This window comes from Pseudophryne corroboree, chromosome 11 (genome assembly GCF_028390025.1).
Source record: "Pseudophryne corroboree isolate aPseCor3 chromosome 11, aPseCor3.hap2, whole genome shotgun sequence".
Lineage (NCBI taxonomy): Eukaryota > Metazoa > Chordata > Amphibia > Anura > Myobatrachidae > Pseudophryne > Pseudophryne corroboree.
Genome location: NC_086454.1, coordinates 243,444,535 through 243,452,547, shown reverse-complemented (window position 1 = coordinate 243,452,547; position 8,013 = coordinate 243,444,535). Strand labels below are relative to the sequence as shown.

General features: G+C 38.3%; 1 long non-coding RNA gene across 1 annotated transcript in view; it reads right to left on the bottom strand.

Annotated features, from left to right (window-relative positions):
- Positions 1 to 5,372: 5,372 nt before the first annotated feature.
- LOC134970134 (uncharacterized) overlaps positions 5,373 to 8,013 on the bottom strand; it is a 46,491-nt gene continuing 43,850 nt past the window's right edge. Inside the window, exon 4 of the long non-coding RNA XR_010189685.1 lies at positions 5,373 to 7,317. This is a non-coding gene — a long non-coding RNA (uncharacterized LOC134970134). The remainder of the gene's footprint in view (positions 7,318 to 8,013) is intronic.

Here is an 8,013-nt window from a genome sequence, read left to right as displayed (position 1 = left end):
GCCTTTTACAAAATGCTGTATTGATTAAACCGAAGAGCTTGATTCATTTGGATTTACTTAGGGATGCACTGGGTGAAAACCTTTCATTATGATCTTAGAGCTCCAGGAGTAGAATTTGGGGTAAAAATATTATAATATATTATAATGTCACCACTACAACTCAGTGAGCTCAGATCTGTTGCAGACCAGACTGGTGAGGACATCATTAGTCATATTTACTGAAGACCAACCATTGTCAGGGATGGTAGAAAAAACACAAACACTAGTTAATTAGAAGAAGTGCGCGTTCGTTTGTGTGTAAGTGTGCGTGTGATGATGAGGAAATATAAATAGCAATAAAAAGTCAGCAATCTGTCTGTGACATTATTAACAGAAATGAGACAGTTCAAGCCAATGAGCTCATTAACATACTGAGCATGTTCAAAACAGCTGTCTGACACTTGGATAAAATGGAAACATATGGATGAAATATTGAGCTGTGGATTTGAATGGAGGCTGTTTTGCTTGTTATGACTCAATAACTTCAAATGATGTTGGATTAAAAAGTTTATTTAGCTGTGGATATTTTTAGAAAGTCAGAGGTTGCAGAAAAATCTCTCTCTACCCTCTGTGACAAGGTCCAAAATGAATACGTTCCCTGGAATCTTCAGGGGTGGATCATAGTAAGTCATTTTAAGGCTCTAGCCTTGAGACTTTTGGTCATTTCAATGTGCATCTAGGAGATAATGTAACTGCATGAAATGCTGACACTGCAGCTCTCATAACACTTGCCAGTGTAAGTGACTATACGTGTGTGCAGACAGTTGTACTGTATGTGTGTACAGTCAGTTGTATCTGTGTGCAGACCATGAGCATAGTTATAATGGTTGCAGGGGGGCATGTGCCATTACTATGGGGCCCAGGCTCTTAGGAAGCCATATAGTTAGCTATGAAGTTCCAAGAATAGCCTGCTAAGCAATTGGGTCTTACCTATTGCCAGGCCTAAATGGGGTGACATTCCATTTTCAGTGATTGATGGTTAAAATAGTAAGGGGGGGCCTGTAAGGTGGCATAATCTGAACTGGCCACTGTAACATGGTATACATTTAACTGGGGCGCTGTAATGTTGTGCAGTATGAACTGGATGCACTATAGTACATCATTATATGAACAGGGGATAATGTAATGTGGGATAATATGAACTGGGGGCACTTTAATGTGACATAATATGAACTACGGGCACTTTAATGTGGCATAAAATGAACTGGGGAACTGTGATGTGGCATAATAAAAACTGATATGTTGCACTGTATGAACTGTGGGCATTACAGTGTGGCATAATGTGTAATGGGGGCACTAAAATGTGGCAGAAAATGATCCGGGGCCACTAAATTGTGGCATAGCATGAACTGGAGGCACTATGTGACATAATGGGTGGGATGTACTAATGTACTAATGCAGGGCGCGCCACGATGCTGATCGCATATGTACTAACATATGCGATCAGCATTGCGGAGGACAACTCTACCGATAAGAGCTGTCCTCCGCGATGCACAGCGGCAGCCTGACTACCGGGATTCGGCCCCAGAAGTCAGTCTGCGCATGCGCGGGGTGACGGGTGCGGCCGCAGGACATGCTGGGAGGGATCCGATCGGATCCCTCACACAGCGCCGCGGAGAGAAGCCCATAGGCTTCTATGGACTATCGCCAGCTAAAGCTGGCGAACCCCGTCGCGGCGCTGACCTGGCGGCCGGGGGATAGTACATCAGGAAAATGCGGTAAACGGGGTTTACCGCATTTTCCGCTTAGTACATCCCGCTAAATATGTACTTGGGACACTATGCATAATGTGAACTCAGGGCACTGTGTGGCATAATTTATATTGGCAGCAGTATAATATGGCATATTGTTAACTAAGGCACTATTATGGGGCATACAATGAAGTAGGATACTACTATGGGACATAAAAGTAACTACTATAGGGCATACAATGAACAACTGCTACAGAGAAAGGTGTCTCTGCTTCTTTAAGGGGACTTTTAAAATGTTGCTATGGGGCCCACACAAATCTGGTTACAGGTAGCTATAGTTTGAAAGACTTAGGGCCTGATGAATCGATGGTTAAAAAGTAGAGATTGTGGGATCTTTGAGGATCTGAGTAGAGTCATGGCTCTGATCACTTTTGAGGATACGAGTGGACTGAGTCCCAAGTCGGGTCTTCCCTCAAGTTCCAAACTGGGGTTTTGGACTGCATGTAAGTTCCTCCCATGTGATTTCAGGTGCCATTTCACTCAGGAGAATGTATGGTGAGGTGGACAAAATTGACTGGAAATTAGTGGAATGTAATGTATTGATGTTAACAATACTATAGGAACAAAAACCGGTAGAAGTTACATGATTTTAACTGTTTTTATCGATTCTTTGTTAATTGTACAGAAACCCAGATCCAAAACTGAACCCAAAATACTTGAGGTTGGTTATGCAAAACCAAATCATGATGATTTATAACCAAAATCAAAACCAAAACACAGGGGTCTGCACCAGATTTACACACAATACTGTATCTGAGCCCAAGGAAATTTGGTGAGTTTTGATCAGAGATGTGCGGAAAAGACAGACTTTTTACTGCAGAGTTTTGACTATAAAAATGAGAATAATACAAAGAAGATATTTCTAATATAGGGGGGTATTCAATTAGTGCCATTTTTTTTGACCAGTCGAAAAAACGTCACTCACCTATTTTTAGGTCAAATTTATATTCGACCTATTCAATGCTCAATGCTCATACCGTTTTTTCTGACTGGTCGAAAAATCCGGCACTGGCGAAAACCATGTTTATCGGCGACAAATAAAATAGATATTAGCGCTTATTGGTCACAAATGCAAGGGTGTGTCACAATTAAATCACAATTTATTAAAGGAATATAGATTTAGGCATATTTTTAAAAAATTAAATACAATGCACAATAGTGGTTAATACCACATAAAAACACTGAGAAAAAGTAGATAGTGTAACTCCCATTGTTGTATCATCCTATTCGAAAACTTATCAGAGAATGGACCTGTTCCTATGAGAGTCCCCTTGGTTAATAAGGTTCAGTGTCCTATCCGTGGGTTTATAGTTACCACCAACGTCTCTCGAGGTAATTAGGCGAATCTGCGTCCGCAAAAGTGCTGTTCCTCGGCGGGTGGTGGATAGTGACTTTCCACGATGAAATAGGAATGTCCTTGTAAATCCAGTAGGAATGTCCAACGGGGGCTTGGTCCAGGTCCAATAGTTCCAAAAGATGAGGGAGTAAACACTAGCAGGCAGGTCTCACCATCATGTTTATCGGCGAATTCGCCGCTGATACACGTGTTTTGGCGAATTCGCAGGCATTTTCAACCAGTTTTGGTGCAATTTTCACCCATGCCGATTCGACAAAAAAAAAGTGAAACTGCATAGTCGAAAATGGATTAAAAAATGGTTGAAAATGCCTGCAATTGAATCATGAACCCAAAATTAGTGAAACCAGGTAGCGCAACCTTATCACAACAGGAATTGAATGCCATGTCAAATTAGTCCTGTTTTTTTGACCAGTCGAAAAAATGGCTCTTAATTGAATACCCCTCATAGTCTTTGTATTTTTCATATACTTTACATAGTCAAAACTCTGGTGTATACGTTAGTATGACAGGAAAGGCTCTGCGTCACCTCACGTCACTGGTCTGCACATATTTCTAGTAAAAAAACTCTATTAAATGTTGCTTTGCCCTACATATGAAAGCGTTAGCAGTGTAACATGGCAAAATAAACCTTATACAACCCCACAATTGGTACGATTCACCAGTTTCCCATAGTTTTAACAAATTAAACAATTACAAAATAGTTTACCTTTTGAAAGCAACATTTTTATGTAAAAATATAAATCTATATATATATATAAAAATGGATGAATGTGTGTATGTATGTATGTATGTATGTTCCAGCATAACTTTGGAATGCCTGGAGCATTTTACACCAAACTTGGTACACATATGATTTACAATCTGGAAAAAAAACTATGGGGGTAAGACATTCCTAACACCCCTAGGGGTGGGAGTGGGAAGGGGGTGACATGTAAAAATTCATAGTTTTCGGGGTTGCGGAGCTGAATAGTAATACTTCCGATGCCGTTTAAGTCCAAGTTCAGCCCCCATCAGCATAGGGGGTGAGAAGGGGTGAAAAATAAAATGTCCAAAATAACTCACATTAGTGTCAAATCCATAGTTTTCGGGGTCGCTAAGATGATCGCATTTTGAAAATTGATATGTTTCTTAGACTGTCCGTTAACATATAGGCTATGTATCTTCACGCTAATTCTTTTGGGGGATGGGTAGCGAACTTAAACTTGAAGATGGGTGCAATGAAAATAGTGTTATTGCATTAAGATTTCAACGCGGGCGAAGCCGCAGGCAAAAAGCTAGTTTTTAAAATAAAAGTAAAATATCATTTGTTTGTCTTTGCAACTTTTTTTTTTACTATGGTAACTGAGTATTGCTCAGCTGCCCCAACAATATAATTTTGTTACATTGTTCAAATTAAGGATTTTTAAAATAAATTTTATTGGTAAATAAGCCCCTTATTTTGCCACCCATAATAATTAATTGCACTAACATTCCTGAAGCATCATTTTTTCTGTGTCCTATGTACATTCATAAAATTATAAAGGAGCATCAAAAACTGGTGGCATCTGTAAATAAAAACTAATGATAATAAACAGTATGTTTAATAGCTCATTTTGGAGTTGAATAATGGGGATTAAATAGTCAATTTTTGCCCATGGTGTTTGTGAGTAACACTCTCCCTGACAGCCCCCTATCTGAAGTGCTCAGCCATGGATGATGTTGATTTCCAGTTTATAGAGCAATGACAGTCCACTATGCAGTCCAGGTGCTGCCAGCTGCCATCAGCAGTCTCCCAATGCATCCAGCAATAGCAGGTCATGCTGAGGACAGCACTCGGACCAGACAACTGGTGAGACATTGCTGCTGCGTACCTGGTGGAAGATCCCCAATTGCCTCTAACGCACTTTGTGAAGGATGCAGAAGGTTGGAAAAAGCTCCTTTTTGTATTAAAAAACTTTGTTGTTCAGACATAAAAAATGGAAGTTCCAACTGGAAGTGGGTGAAAATAGCGATAACCTCATGTGGAAAGGAGCCATCTTTGATTCATTTATTTAAAAAGGAATAATATAAAATAAAAATACAGGTGCCACGTTGTGATTTTGCATGTTAGTGTAAAATGTGTCTAAAAGTGATCATGGTAAAATGTAATAATAAAAGTTGTAAAATCCGGGTATATAAAAAATAGGAATTCATAAGAATGCATTCAGTTCAATGTCTTTATTTAAGCCTAACAGCTTTAATGTTTTGAGCACAAAGATCCATCAGGTCTTGTTCTTCCTTTAGTCGTCACAATATCTCCTCTTCTCCAGTTGTCTATCTTCTGAATGGCCATAAACTAATCTTCAAACCCAATGGATCTTTTTTGAGGACTTCCATGAAATGGTTCGATACACTATCTCATCCTAATATTCTAACTGTGTTCTTACTTTAGCCATCCTTTTGGTCTAGCCAATGTATTGAAGTCCACAGGGACATTCCAATAGGTAGATAACTTCTTCAGTATCACAGCTGATGTGTTCTTTGATCAGTACATTTTTCCACTTCTGTTTGATTTGAATCGTTGTATTGGTCTTTTAGTTAACCTTAATTTTTTTGTGACTGGGTTAGGCATTCCTATATTAAAAAATTTGAGACTAGCTCTTATTTAAGATTCTCTGCTCATCTATAAATTATTCTTGGGTTTTCTGTTATCAGTGGTTTCAACTCTTCATCGAGCTTCAGGATATGCCAGTGCTCACTGATCATAGTTTCTATTAGGGCATCATTACTGGTAAACTGTGTGATAAAGAGGATATCTTGTTTTTATTATTTGTTTTTTGCTCTATTTATTAAGTCCCTTCCTTTCCAGGCAGCTTACTTTCTCTATTTACTTTTCGGAGGTTCTGCTCTTTTTATCTCTTCTGTATGAAGTTTATTATCATTTTATTACTCTGATTTTTAAACGTTGCATTGTCACTGCAATTTTGTTTTATTATTTGAACCGGCTTGTTGGTATTTTTGCTATCTTGTTTGAGAAACTAGGAGCAAAGTAAGTGCCCATGGTAGTCCCACATTTCTGGAGCTATAATTTCCTATCATGCCAAAAATAGCTATGTTTTAAAATAAAATCAATATTTGCCATAATAAAATTAATCTGTTGGTTTGGCATATCTGTGAAAGAAAGCTAATGCCGGGTGTGCACACATCCTATTTCCTGAGTTATGCACGTATATAGTGATTTTACATCACTTGTGGCTAGAATGTACTGTAGCTTTCTCTCCATTTCTCCATTTCTCCATTCATTTAGAATTAATATATATATATATATATATATATACATACACAAAGTATATATGGCCAACACTACACCCTCAGCATGACAGAGCCCCAGCTACCAGCAGCAGGACTTCCAGAAACCCGGCAGCTCCTGTGTGAGCAGCAACCTTCCCACCTATAATCCAGCCCTGGTGCCCATCATTTTGATGGGCTTTTAACTAGTAGAGATATAAGGGAAGAAAGGGAAGATGGGGTGTTTCAGGGAAGGGGTGCTGCCCCTCACCGGCACTTTGAGGATCTTTCCCAAAAGATCCACAAGTGTAGGAATAGAAAAGTGTGGTGCAGTGCTGAAGGTGGAGCTACCTAATTCTAAAACTCCAAAATGATTTACAGATATAAACAAAGTATACTTATCCAGACAGTAGTGTGGGGGCTGGTTTTTGTTCGTTGTCTTTTCACTCAAAGTTGATTTGAAATCATAGAAAAAAATGAAAACAATGTGTAGTCCACTTCATACAAGTTAGATTGTTTGTTACACATTAGACTGATGAGTCATATGGAGTGTGTTTAAACTAATCAGATGGAGTTGTATTGTTTTTCTGCAGGTATATCTATTGGTTCCAAAATGATCCTCTGTCCAGAATTGAATGTCTGATTCAACTTATGTATCCGATCACGCTTTTACAATATGTAGATGACCTCCCCTCACAATGCCATAATCACAATCCGGTGCGCGTACTAAACAAGAGAGTGATGAAACACTTTGGTAAACTCCTGTATCCTGGACCATTGCTATGGACAGATAAGCTCATTGTTTCTGTTTTCTTGTACGTTTGTTACCTGCATTTTAAGTTGTGGATATTGTAAATTAAACTGTGTCTTTTAACTTCTAAATTGCTTGAAGTGCTGTATACTTCTATGGGCCCGCCGCTGGTCCTAATTTTAAAATACAGTTTTGTATGAATGACTATGCAGTGTTAAAACAGCACACACTATTTTTTTAGCTGTATTTTACAACTCATTTCTTTGCTGTATTTTACAACTCTATGAAGTTAAGTTTTCAAAGAAATTTTTGAATCTTCATACACAACCATTTCACAAAGAAATATATTTTTTAAGAAATTACACATTGAACTTTTAGGTGCTTTGGAAGCATCACTGGTTTATATATACAGTATATATCTCCTGACGACTGGGATGAACTTATGCCACTGCAGTTAGGAACTGATTGGCTATTACTTTATCCCTCCAATGCTTTATAAATAGACATTTGACCCCAAAGTAACTGCCAAACAGCTTCTAACTACCATTTTACTGGTTGTGTTTGAAAAATGACACTTCAGAGCTGATTGGTTGGTACTCTCTAATAATAATAATAATAATAATAATTTTATTTATATAGCGCTCTATTTCTCCAAACAGGACTCAAGGCGCTTTATTTTACTCCAAGAAATGATACATACCCCCCTTAGCGAGACATTTAGAATTCCAACATATATTTAAATATTACAAAGTTTAACATAAAATAATAAATAATAATAAAAAAGCATTCATTTTAAAAGACTTTCAAATACCTGTACTTCGTCACTCAAGGAACGTAAGGATTACTGGCATTACTTACGCTGCACTTAG